Here is an 8,345-nt window from a genome sequence, read left to right as displayed (position 1 = left end):
GGTCCTCCAGAGCTACTATCCTGCATGTTTTAGATGATTCCCTCTTCCAGAACACCTGGTGGTGGTTCACAGGCTTCTGCAGAGCTTGATGATAGGCTTATTATTTTTATCAGGTGTGTTGGAAGAGGGATACATCTAAAACATGCAGGATAGTAGATCTGAAGGACCAGGGTTGATCACTGCTGCTGTAGTAGAATATTGATTAAAAGTTACTAATGTTTCAACATTGAGTTAGGTAGTTGTGTACCGCTTGAAGCTAACCCACGATGTGGGAACAATATCCTGGTGCGCTATGAACTTATGGAAAACATAGCATTTAGCAACGGCCTAAAACATATCATACACCAAAAACTATAGGGAGTTGTAACCACTCTGCGATGCAAGAACATTGTTGTTCCTATGTACGTCTGTTCTGTATATGAATCATCAAGATGTTGAGAAATCCATGTTTACATGCCAGCAGGAATGAACCGCAAGAGAAAGCTTGCCAGGCCTAGCAACTGTAACCATGGGGGCGGAACTTAGCGAAGTGTCAATTGCAGTCAGCAATAAAATAAAAAATTTTCCTTGAACAAAATTGCATGACATCACTAATAACCTGTCAACTACGACATTAGTCGTCGACTTATTTTGCTGTTGACTATTTGCCAACTAGTCAACTTGTCATTGCAGCCCTAGTGCTAATGCTAGTTCTCATGAGATTTAACCGGATAAAGAAAGGTGAGTCACAAAGAGCATTCTAAAATATATTTATATAATAAGATATGATATGAAAAAATATCAATACAGATAATTCTAAATCTATTATATTGGCATCAGTCAACAGCCGTGGCAGATAATGAGTCTATCCTTTATTTGAATTAGCCCTAGTTTTAGGGTAAAATATATGTATTTGGGGTATAATATAATATAAAATATAAATATAACTTTCTCTCATAAGGTCGATAGAATGATGGCAGGACTTGGGTTTCAGGGTTGAATTTAAAATGTGGAGCAGTGGGCCAGATGGTCAGAGATGTAACCAATCCACCACAAACTCATTCTGTAGACAACACCAAGGATCCACCAGATGTTACGTATGCAAACACAGCACACAGTGTTGAAATGTGAGGCACACAGCGGATGTCTGTGGGTTCTGCTGCAGCAGAAGGTGGACTCAATACATCCTGGGGGTCATCCTGGGGGTCATCTGGAGCGGTGTCCGGTTTCTGGGACTGACCCACACAAACACATACACAACTGATCCTGCAGCAGCAACTGAGTGAGGCAACTCAACACAACAGAGCATCTCTGTCCTCATTTCCAAGTCTGTATTGATCAGGAGTTTCTTATAATAACTCGTAGGTTGGATGCAGATGGGTGTCACTTGTGACAGATTTAAAACCGTATCAGTGGATCTGTATTGACACAGTAGGTGGAAGTACTGTAATATATTATCTTTGTGTTTTTATGTATCCAAACCTGTGCACTGTGTGTTCTTGTATATTATCTCTGTGGTTTTATTCAGAGTAACTGTCAGTTGATTCAGACTGGATTTGGATCAGATTGGAAGATTTTCTACCACATTCACTGACGAGACTGACAAATATAACGGTACTATGGGAACATACTTTTAAACATCAGCAAATCAACTAAAGACAAATTATTTGATCAGGTTGCAGGTTATCACACCAGTTAACCACCAGCTCATGTGGGTGCACAGATTTTTCTCAAAGTTTTCGTACTAGCCCTGTTCAACTGACATATTTATGATTCATGTTGTTCTTGTGCAGTTTTGTGTGTACTGACACATGTACAGGTACAGCTCAAAAAATTAGAATATCATGAAAAAGTTCAATATTTTTTGTCACTCATTTCAGAAAGTGAAACCCATCCATTATATCAATTCATTAGACATACAGTGAAATATTTCAAGCCTTATTTCTTGAAATATTGATTATTATGGCTTACAGATAATGAAAACCCAAAATTCAGTGTCTCAGAAAATTAGAGTATTGCATAAAATCAATAAAAAAAACAAATATTTTAAACAGAAATGTCAGGCTTCTGAAAAGTCTGTCCATTTCTATGAACTCAATACTTGGTTGTTCCTCCTTTTACATGAATTCCTGCATCAGTGTGGTGTCATGGAGGTGATCAGCCTGTGGCGCTGCTCAGGTGGAATGGAAGCCCAGGTTGGTTTGATCGTGTCCCTCAGCTCATCTGCATTGGTGGATCTGGTGTCTCTCATCATCCTCACAGTGCTTAGGTCGTGTAAGACTTAGGTTCATGGTTGGGGGCTTTGTAACAAGGAAATTTGACATTTTTCAAAGAAATTTGACATTTTTATATATATACGTATATATATATTTTTTACAAAATAATGGAAAACATAACTATGTCCGTTAGATCTGGGAAAAGCCATTCTAGCTGTTTTATTGCTTTACCTCTGATTTTGGCTTGTGTGCTGTGTCTAAGCCTTGTAACGATAGAGACAACCCTTGGTATGTGACATTTGGTCCAGTGTGTGCTTAATGTCAGGTGTGTATTTATGTCCCCATGTTCAGCTTTCTGGATGGAACAAACATTAGCCGCTTCACTCCACTGCTGCATGTTCCTCACTGAGTTTCGGTGTCAGAAATGTAATTTCCTTTACTGATCATTTTTATTTCTTCGAAAAGTTCAGAGCTCAGAAAGTAATTTGACATACATGGGAGAGAGAAATAGAGATTTTTAAAATATCATTTAGTTATTTCTATATGTAAGATTAGTCAGGTTTTTTTGTCTTATTAACAGTATGAAGCATTGAAGTAAGTGAGTTTAGTGTACCGTTACACTTTTTTTAAGTCAGTGCATGCTGCATTGACTTAATAAACTGGTTAAGAGAGCCGGCTCTGTCTTAGGCTGCCAGCTGGACTCCATTGAGGAGGTGGCAGACAGAAGGATGTTAGCAAATCTGACATCCATCATGGATTATTTAAAGAAAGAACAAAACAGATGTGTCATATTTGAAATAGGATGGTGTTGTTTTGTTTCTTTTTTTAAATGACATGTTGACTTTTCACTACTTTTTTCACCGTGGCTGAATAATTATTTGCTGGGCAGCATGATGTCCTGCTTTGATTGTAGCAATTAGTTTCTTCACATTATCTCTTTAAGGTGCCGCATTCTTGCTGTCCAACAGTGTAGTTTGACTGTAATGTGTCTGTTTGCTAATAATTCACTACTCTATGGGCTGCTGTTACTTGGGACAGTGTGACGGCTATGATGCATGTGAACAAACCAGCGTCACAAGGCAATTTATTTCAGGCATGAAAAAAAGTGACTAACAATTACCCTTCTGCATTTCTGTTCCTCTGAATTTCCTAATGAATCACCACTGTTCAAGCCTCTGTTGGCTAGAGGTCGCATCCGCATGAGCCCTGGGGTACTCTGAGCCTCGGGTGATGATGAAAATATTTTAATGAAACTTAAATTTGACTTCCCTGACACAAAGCACATAGACATACACAGTCCCAGTTTCACACAGAGTCAGAGACAGCGGCGGTCCCTAAGCTCTGGCTCCGGGCTAATGGTTTGTGGCCCTCTTGCCCCTGCTCCAGTCCCTCCTCAATCACCAACCTGGTGTAAGGCTCCCTGCAGGTGTCTGGAAATGAGGGCAGCGGTTGATTAGAGCCGAGTCGAGCAGAGAGCCATAATAGGCAGCCAGCTTCACAGGATAAGAATAGCTCCTTCAATACTCTAGGTTACAGTGACTTAGTGTATGCCGCTGCTTCAGGACTGATAAAAAAAAAAAAATCTAATAACTGCTCCTCTATACATTTGCAAGTTTAACTGTCTAAAAAAGCCAAATACATAGCTAGTGTTTACCTTTTAGTTGCTAATGTGACATTTTCTGTGTACCTTGGGAAAGGAGTCTTGTAACTGAAAACATCCCAATGGAAGGATTCAGACTTGCAGCTTTTTGGTTCATTGTGAGTTGAACAGTATCTAGTATTCATGAAATATAAAAATTTCACTTAAGTTATACCCCCACCTAGCAGGGGTTTATAGATATGCCAGGAAGTCTGTCTGACCTTCCATCCATCCATCCAGAGTTTTGTCCAACCAATTTCTGGGACACTTTTCACCCGATTCTTTTCCATTTTCACATGTTCTTGTTCATGTACATGTGCCTTTCTCTCAATTTTTGCTTTCTTTTGAGAGTTATCACTCAAAATGAATCCCTGAGTATCCAGGGTATGAGTGAGCAGGAGGGGTGAAGTGGGTCATGGAACACTGGACCAGCTCTACACTCTCCATCAGATGCTCAAGGGTTCATGGGAGATTGCCCAACCGGTCCACATGTGTTTTGTGGATTTGGAGAAGGTGTTCGACCGCATCCCTCATGGTATCTTGTAGGGGGTGCTCCGGGAGTATGGGGTCCGAGGCCTTCTGCTAAGGGCAGTCCGGTCCCTGTATGACTGGAGCAGGAGCCTGGTTTGCATTGCAGGCAGTAAGTCAGACCTGTTTCAGGTGCGTGTTGAACTCTGGCAGGGCTGCCCTTTGTCACTGGTTCTGTTCAGAATTTTTAAGGACAGAATTGCTAGGCACAGCCAGGGGCCGGAGGGGGTCCATTTGGGGACAACAGGGTTTCATCTCTGCTTTTTGCAGATGATGTTGTCCCTGTAGTCCATCTTTAACTTCTTTAGTTTGTTTAGAAGCTGGTCCAGGTTCTGGTTGTAGCCATCTCTCTCTTTGTATTTATTCGAAGACCGGCTTTGTGCGAGAGACTCCCTCCAACTTGTCTTGACTTTCAGATGAAACCCACAGTGCCAGAAAGCACTGGGTCTCCTTCTCTGTCCGCTGCTGCTTGTTTTTGCCATCAATATCTACATCTTTCTCTAAAAACGAAAATAACTAAAAACCCGCTGGTTCTAGTTTAAAAAATGCCAGTTTGTAGCTTTCGCTGTTCCCGTTTGGGTCTGTAACCTCTGCCCACTGATGACGCAGATGGTCGCATCATCGGTTCTTAGTCTGGCCCTGGTTTTGCCCAGCTCAAAGTTGGTGCCTGCCTGGAATCTATTTGGAACCACTTTGGAAACAGTTTTGTCGGTACTTGGGCGGTGGAAACACAAAGAACCGGTGCTAAGTCAGGCACTGGCTCCGAACCAGCCCTGGAACCAGTAGGGAGGAAAAGTGAGTTGTCCATTCTATTCATAGTGTTTAGGATGACTGTCTGCTTGTATCATCCTAAAATAGAGACATTATGCATAAACTGGGCCATGCATCAGACACTTTCCTCCTAAAACAGTGTGAGTATCCTCAAATGGCCCTCAGGTTTCCTAAAGATCTAATGAGGTGGATTGGAGCCAAAACCATGCCAGCCCACACCAGGTAACTTGACTAAATTACAAATACACAACTCGGAGACCGTCAAGAGCTGCTTGGCACTCAGCTTTTAATTGGACCGGTGCCTTACTGGTCTCTTCTCCTCTCTTCTATCATGCACACATACACACTACACACAAATACACACAACAGATATTCACAGAGGTTGGACCCACTTTTCCTGGCAGCCAGTCCATCACGTATAGTTAGTATCTATAAACATGTCTCAGTGTCATTGTGCTCGAGGCAAAATTTCTGTGTTGTTTATAGCCGCTATGACTATGAAATGAGAGGTGGTTATGAGACAGAAAGATAATTGGAAAACACTTTTTCTTTTTGCGAGTGAACTGTATGAGGAGGAATAAACTGTTGTGACATGCAACTAAGCTACTAGTGTCTAGGACTGTCACAATAATGAAATTTCAGTTAACGATTAAGGATATAATCATTATCCATTTTTCTGTTTATTTATATACTTTTAAGTGTGTCAAAGGGATAAAAAGGGCTGCTTACTACCTGCTTGACTAGTTTCGGCCACTTCCTGTAGCAGTCTACAAGACATGTCACAGCAACATCACGTGACGCTCCTGAAGAAGGCCATAGGAAAGAGCCGAAACTGGTCAAGCAGGTGAAAACTGCTCCTATCTGCTAAAAGAATTATCTACACAGTTGTACTCGGAAGACAGTATGAACCTTTACCAGACTTTGATGCAGTCAGGTTTGTTATGGTAAGCGGGGAGGAAGGCTCATTGATTTCTCAGATCATGTACCATGTACGTGTAGAGGCCTGAAGAATATACAACAGTAAAAAAAAAATGTTTAAAAGTTAGTTTTGCTCGAAGACGTGTCTGCTGGAGCTATTTTTTTGTATTCTCACACCCTGTTGAACGTACACAAACACTTGGACCTTCTGCCGATTACATAACCCATGTCACTTAGTCAGCTGCAGCAGCAGTGTTCCGACTCCGGCTGCTCTCTCCCTGCATCCAACTAAAAGCAAGAACAAAAAAAGACAATATGATTTCATGAGTGAATTAGTTTAATGCCATTTCAAAAAATAACCAAAGTTATTAGTAGCGTAAAAATAATGAGTAATGATGTGTTGGTCAAAGCTGTTGATGGTTGTTTAACATTTTGGAATCTATTTTGGTGTACATTTTTAGTGACTAGTTATAGTTTTGGACTGAGAAGTGGCCATGTTGGTAACGTAGTCTTGACAGGAGGTGTGCTGGCAGGCCAGGAAGGTGACGTGTCATCTCTGTGACCTGCTGTGAACTGACTCAGCCCGGACACACTGGCCTCAGCAGGGCTGCTGTCACCAGGGAAATGGCAACTCACACTCTCCCTGCTGTTTTTCGGCTGTGTTTTTTTTCCCCTAGATAAATTGAAATAAGTATACTTAGCTGAACCCTGGAGAGAAATTGCTTTTTTGGTTTGCCGCCCCTCATAGTGCTGGCTGTGTGTTGGCTTTGTTGAAATCAGCTGGGCTGCCATTTTCTCTGCCTGCCCTCATGTATAGTGTCTCAGTGGGATCAACAGATTTATTTTCATACACTGCTGTTAACAAAACAGCAAACTTGTACTCTTTGGAAGTGGACCTGAGCACATGTACAGGTATACTTTTCAATCATGAATTTGCTGTTAGCTGTAAATTGCTACAGCATTTGTGTCCTGAAAGCCTTACTTGGGAGAATACCTTAACCCAAGGGTCGGCAACCTGTGGCTCCGGAGCCTCATGTGTCTCTTCATCCTCCTTGTAGTGGCTCCTCCCTTTACTGCGGTCAAGCCAGCTGTGATTTTCCTCTGCATGGTCAAGCCAGCTGCTAGTATTTTTCTTGTGCTCTACTCATTAGACCATTACGGTAGATGAGCTGCATGGAGTGAATGTGCCTTCCGGACAGCACAAGTAAGGGCTCATTTATGTTCTATGTTAAAGACGCAGAAGGACAGAGGGTTCTGTCTGTCCTTTGTATTTTACTCATGTAATTCTGTCCGTTTTCCGGGAGCTTGTGGATGTGAACCCAGACGGAGAATATGGAGCAGTACAACTGGGAACTGTGGCGGCAGTGTTGAGTTTTGAGGAAAATAATTTCCATAAATAGCGATACTTTTCATAGAGCGCCTGTATGAGGGCTGTGTACTTTTGCAGTAATCCTACAACAGATTCCCTTCCAAGCTACAAAAGTGTTTGTTTCATCTGAAATAGGCTTTAAGATGAAATTCAGTGATGAATAAAATTATTTTTTCCAATAAGTACCTTGTGAATTTGGTATATTTGATATTAATACTTAATATACTATTAGCACAAATGTTATGAACTACTTTTGCTGTGTACTTTTGGAGTAATCATACTAAAAAATCCCTTCCAAGCTCCAAAAATGTTTGTTTTTTCATCTGAAATAGGCTTTAAGACTAAATTCAATGATGAATAAAATTATTTTTTCCAATAAGTACCTCGTGAATTTTATATTTTTGGTATTAGTACTTCATATACTATTAGCACAAATACTATGAACTGCTTTTACTGTGTACTTTTAGAGTAATCATACTCCAGAATCCATTCCACACTGCACTTCTGTTTGTTGTATTCAGTGGTTGTAACAGATAAGATGTAAAAAAAAAAAAGATTAAAAGTTTTAAAAGTTTATAAGCTCTGTTGTATTTTGCGGCTCCAGACTTTTTTTGTTTTTTTTGTTTTTTTTGGCGGAAGAGGGGACAAAATGGTTCTTTTGATAATAAAGGTTGCAGACCCCTGCCTTAACCTGTAAAGAGGTAATGTAGGGATGCCTTTTGGCACTGCCTAATGCTGCTTGGCTACCTTCACTGGTCATTAATAGCTATGTTTCAACCACTGGAACTTCAGGATAGGTTTAATTTTGTTCTTGAAAACGTTTCTTCTCTGATCCAAGAAACATAATCAATTCTGTTTTCTCGTGGGGGAAAGCAGAGTTTTGACCCTGTAGGGTCTGTGTAGGTTGTTTTTTTCCCATATGTTA

At 40.8% G+C, this 8,345-nt stretch overlaps 1 protein-coding gene across 4 annotated transcripts in view; it reads left to right on the top strand.

Moving 5' to 3' along the window:
• rptor (regulatory associated protein of MTOR, complex 1) overlaps positions 1–8,345 on the top strand; it is a 435,324-nt gene that overhangs the window by 87,400 nt on the left and 339,579 nt on the right. The gene's annotated exons all lie outside the window — the stretch shown is intronic.

The sequence above is a fragment of the Sphaeramia orbicularis genome, chromosome 1 (genome assembly GCF_902148855.1).
Source record: "Sphaeramia orbicularis chromosome 1, fSphaOr1.1, whole genome shotgun sequence".
Lineage (NCBI taxonomy): Eukaryota > Metazoa > Chordata > Actinopteri > Kurtiformes > Apogonidae > Sphaeramia > Sphaeramia orbicularis.
Note: the sequence above shows the minus strand (reverse complement) of the source record. Positions and strands in the feature narration are given on the sequence as shown.